Below are 6000 nucleotides of genomic sequence, written 5' to 3'. Positions count from 1 at the left end.
ATGTGTGTAGGTAGTGGAAGAGAAGAAGTTTACCTCCTTAATTACTCATTTTTCTCTAACTTTAGGGCCATATTAGCATTGAACAATTGTGATACCTCTATCCTTTGTCTCTAACTTTATGTCCATATTAGTCTTTAATAGTCCCATTGTTTTTTTTTTAATGCAACAAAAAGTTATGGTTTTAGAATTTTACTTTTTTTAGTCTTGAATTTACTTTTTTTTTCTTATTCTTTCACATATTCATTTTTTTAGTGTTTGCATTTCAATTATCTTGCATTCAATTGTTACAAGCTTCTCTCTCTCTCTCTCTCTCTCTCTCTCTCTCTCTCTCTCTCTCTCTCTCTCTCTCTCTCTCTCTCTCTCTCTCTCTCTCTCTCTCTCTCTCTGTGTTTTTGGGGGCGGGGGGCGGGGGGGGGGGGGGGGGGGGGGGGGGAGACACAATTATTAAGTGCTTGGATACACCATTAGTGGATACTCAAAGTTGTTATTTGGATTACCAAAGAGTAGTCTTTTTTTTAATCTCGGTAAATATTGATCAAAAGAATTTCTAATTTATACTCAAAACCTCTTTATTTCTTTCAATTCTTGTTAATAATATGTCTAATAAGTGTTCAACAAGTTGTAGTTGAATATTGCATGTCTTTCATATCTCACCTAAACACATGGATGATGCTCCTACAAAAAGGAAGCGTCATATTCATAGAGTGTAGAAAAACCATATTTTTCATACTGAAGGAACCACTAGGTTACTCATTAAGTTGGAGCCAAAATGTTAGGAAATGAAGATAAAAAGCACAATTATCTTTGAAGGGAGAAGCCCAAGTGAGAGTGTGAGCAAGCAAAAGCAATGGAGGAGTGAGCTATGGTAGATGGAGAAAAAAAGCAAGATAGAGAGACTCAAGATATTAGAACTCCAATAGTCACAATGTGCGACCAACCTTCCCTTATTCAAATTTTACTAAAAGAATAAAGAATGAAGTGGTAGTAATGGGCATCTACCACTCGTAGTGTACAAGTGTGCAGGTATTGTTAGTGTAGTAATAGGTGAGCAGTATACACATGGGTGCCTTTATCCCTAACAACCTTCCACTTAAAGGCGAATGTGCCCCTGGTGAGGAGAGAACAAGAAAAAAGTGACAAAGTACAAATGTACAAAAAAGTACAACAAGATGAGAAAAGGCATCATCTCACCCAATGCCCATCATCTTCCTAAGAAAGGCAAAATGCTTCACAAGGAAACTTATAGTGAGCAAATTTGTAGGATTTTGGTCAGTTGAGATCTTGGCAAGCTCAATGGACTTGTCCTCAATGACCTCTTTGATAAAGTGATAAGGCACCTCAATGTGCCTTGTCTTCGCATGGAAGATTGGATTCTTAGCTAACTAAATGGCACTCATAGAATTCGAATGCAATGTAGGGACCACATCAATAATACCAAGGTCTACAAGACTAGATGGCCTAACTAGAGAGCCTCCTTGCAAGCCTCAATGGCTACAACATCCTCTGCCTCTATAGTAGATAGGGTTGTGCATTTTTAGACCCGGGACATCCAAGAAACTGTACCTCCAACAAAGGTGAAGACCTAACCAAAGGTGGACTTTCTACTATCTACATGTCTTGCATGATCAGAGTTAGTGTACCCCATGACTCCTATATCCTAGCCATCATAACAAATGCACATATTTGTAGTGTCCTTAAGGTGCCTCATGATACCCTTCACAGCATTCCAGTCCCACCTGCCAAGTGTAGCCATATATATCACATACCACAAGGCCCACTGCAAATGCTATGTTAGGATAAGTGGCTATCATGGCATACATCAAACGGCTCACTGTGGATGCATAAGGGATCTTAGCCATCTCAACTTTCTACTCATTAGACTATGGACAATCGGCCTTCTACTCATTAGACTATGGACCATCGATCTAATTAACCTTCACATAAGAAGGCAAAGGATATCCAATAGGCTTAACATCCTACATATATGAAACTACTCAAGGACCCTTTCTGGATGTACTCCTTTTACAATAAGTAAAGGATCCTCTTAAAGAGATCATGTGTGATGCACATCCCAAGAATATGTGAGGCATATCCCATTTCCTTCATCTCAAAGCTCTTTTTGAGCTGACTTTTTAGAGCATCCAGCTCGTCATGAGAGCTCCCAACAATCAACATATCATCCACATAGAGTACCAAAATCATAATGTTATCATCACAGGCCTTCTTGATATATAAACATGGATCCATATCACTACACATGTATCCCTATGAATGCATGAAAGCATCGAACTTGTGGTATCATTCCCCCTAGGTGCATGCTTAAGGCCATAAATGATCTTCCTTAACTTGCACATTAGGTGTTTCCTATCTTTTTCCTCAAAGCCCTAGTGCATATACATCTCATCATGCAAGTCCCCATGTAAGAAAGCTGTCTTTACATCCATCCAATAGAGGTCCAAAGCTAACTGTGCAACCAAAGCTAAAACCAAGCATAGAGTGGTCATCTTGATACAGAAGAGAAGACTTCATTGAAGTCAATACCATACTCTTGCTTAGAACCCTTTGCAACAAATTTGGCCTATAGGCTTAGCTTGGGGTGTCTAGGGGTACTCTTCAACTTGTACACCCACTTGCATGGCAATGCACTCTCTGCAATAGACAAAGGAACCAAATCCCACATGTGATTTTTCTATAGTGAGTCATACTCTAATTGTATGTCCCTCTCCCAAGAGTAGCTATTACCTCTGCACATGGCCTCATCATAGATAAGAGACTCACCATCATCTATCACCATAACATAATCCATAGGGTGCAAACTGATTAAGCTATCTATCTAGTAGACTGCCACAAAATAGGCTATGGGCCCTATGTGTCCTATCTAACATTAAGGTCCTAGGCCACTAGAGGATGAGCTAATGCAGGCTGTATGGCTAGCTATGCAGTAATAGGAGGCTCCTTGTGAAATATCACCCTGTGTACCTCAATGACTTGCACATGCTACTTATGCATTTTCTCCTCATGGAAAACAACATCATGGCTATGGGATGACCTTCCAAGCTTGTGGATCCCATAGGCTATCGCTTATCTCACATGTAATCTGATAACCAAGCAATATGTATTTTACATACTTAGCATCCAACTTATTGCACTCATCCTTGGGAACATGGCAGAAAGTCTCACAACCAAAGACACACAAATAAGCATATAATTGATGTTTTCTAAACCATACCTTCTCTCCAACCTAATAATCAAGAGCAATGCATGGGGATCAATTAAACAGTCTAGCTAAGCATACTATGGACTTGCTCCTGAATCATTATATTCATACGCTCAGCCATACCATTTTGTGTGGGTATACAAGGCAGTCAATTGATACTTAATACCCCTCTCATCACAAAAATACTCAAAGGCTTTAGATACATACTCACCCCCATTGTCAAATCATAGCCATTTCAGCCTATACCTAGACTGGCTCTCAACAAGAAGAAGCTAACACTAAAACATAGCCAAGTCGTTTGATTTTTTCTTTATGGGATATGCCTAGACCTTATGTAAGCAATCAACCATGAAAGTAACGAAATACTTCATGTCACCTAATGACTTGGTGGGCATAGGTCCACAAACATCATAATGAAAAGAGCTAGAGGCTCACCCATGCGCGTAATGCCTGACTTCTTATGTGAACTATAGGTTTTCCTACCACAAAGACAATAATCACAAAAATCAAAACACTTATAGTCAAGGAAGATACTGCAAACATGTAAGCATTTTCATTTCTTTGGTGGCATGTGCCCAAGGCAACGATACCATAACAATATATGTGGTACTACAGTCACTGCCAAAATATGGTCGATAGACATAAATACAAACAAGTAAGGGATAAAAAGTGCCAAGATAAGATTCCCAGTGCCAAGATAAGATTCCCACAGGCAATATTCTATCAAGAATCCCCAAAGGAGACAACATAGCCTGCATCATCCAACAAAAAATAGGTTTTTAGTCAAAGCCGAAACATGGCACACATCGTGCAAAATAAACGTACTACCTGAAGGAAACTATAGATGAATATCTCCAATACTAATAATATCTAATGCAAAGTCATTGCTTAATTTGACAGATCCTATCATGCTACGATAGGAGTGGAACCACTCTCGATGAGGGGTAACATGAAATTAAGCCCTTGAATCAATCAGCCAATACTGAGCATAGGTGGATAATGCATTAGTCAACTGCGAAACATCAAGAGAAGAAGCTGCAAATATGTAATCCTCATCAAAATCAGTCTGCAAGACATCATTATTTTCTTGCACTTTGCCCTTTCCCTTTTCCTTGTGCTTGTCATCACGCATTTTATGGCACTATCAAATATAGACCTACTTTCCACAATAATGGCAAGTCAATGCAGACTTACGTCCACAAGATTGTCCACATGAATGAGAATGAGACTTTTGAGTCTCTCCTAGTGGCCATTACCACTCTTACCATTATTGCCTTTGATTGTCAAAGTGTGAGAACTACAAAAAACATCAACATTCTTTCTATTAACCTCCTCATTCAAGAGTGTACCCTCTACATCCTATAATTTCAACCCATAAGCATGCATATTTATGCACATAGCAGTACGCAATGTGCGCCATGACTCAAGTAATGTAACCAACATGAACAATAGAGGAAGATTATCCTTAAAGTTAATTCCTTACAAAGACAAGTAGTTGAAAATAGATTCATTCAAGTGGACGAACATGGAAGTCCCCTCCATACGAAGGTCCATGAGTTGCTTCAACCAATATACATTTGTGAAGTAGGCCTTTGTTTGTCATACATATCACGAATCTTCTCCCATAACTACCGGGCAATCTGCCCTTCAAAGACAACATTATAGAAAACCTGGCAAGAGAGTGACAAAATGATAATATATTTGCATAACTTATCTAGTTCAACTTAATCCTTTACATCAAAGCATTCAAGCTTTACACCCTCATGTCTCAATTGGCTTAATCTGCAATTTTTGCATTAGAACTGGTCAGATTTGTGCCTTCCAATGACTGTAATTTGTCTCTTCCAACTTGTCAATGTTGAAGATAACATTGTCATTCAACCGACCAACTATAATGCAATGAACAAAAGCACAGTCCAAGACAAACATGTTACTATAAATGACAGCAAACCATGCCAAAATCACAATCAAAATAGTGCTTGATAAAGGAAATATTGCAAAGAGTAGGATTGTCCAAACTAACTACCAAAGAATGATGGTCAAATCAAAGCATTTGGCCTCATAAATGATGCATAAACCTACAATTATAGCAAGCTAAAAATAATGATAGTGATAAATCCAAAGCCAAATGTGAGCAATCAACTAATAGAATCCAATCTATAACTGCCAGGTATATCCTGCAAGAAGCAAGGTATGAAAAAACTACTAGCAATCATTGAGCATGCAACTGGTACTAAGCACTTTCAAACTCAATGTGTCAGTGGGATACATCCAATAGGCATTTTTGTCATGCATATAATAGGTCCCAAGATAACAAAAAAGAATTGCTAGATACACAATTGACTAAGCAAGTGTAAAAAAACTCAATACATAGCCAAGTAGGATGAATATATCACTAACAACCACCTGATAGAGATAAGTCCCAGCTCAAAGCATGAACCAAATCAATCCATTGGGTAACAACTACATCTAAATAGCATCCAATGAGCATAGGCATAACTCAACCAAGTCCCATTGTCTCACTAAAGTAAGCTTAACTACATAAACCCAAAGCTCTCCTCAAATGCAAAATAACTAAGCAACTCAAGCGACTCCTACTAGAACAAAACCGAATGCCAAATGAGCAATGCAAGCTCAAAACATCAAGTACATAGCCATCCAAAATCCCATACATCAAGCATAGAACTAGGAGCATAAAACCAAAGACAATGTGCAAGCACGTAATGTCAATTATCATTGTAGCAAAACTAGCCAAAGCTCCAATACATATAACCAAGCTCAAA

This window comes from Lygodium microphyllum, chromosome 1, assembly GCF_053477565.2.
Source record: "Lygodium microphyllum isolate KBCC chromosome 1, Lygodium_microphyllum_v1.1.10, whole genome shotgun sequence".
Taxonomy (NCBI): domain Eukaryota; kingdom Viridiplantae; phylum Streptophyta; class Polypodiopsida; order Schizaeales; family Lygodiaceae; genus Lygodium; species Lygodium microphyllum.
The sequence above is the reverse complement of the archived record's forward strand: the minus strand, read 5'-3'. Positions refer to the sequence as shown.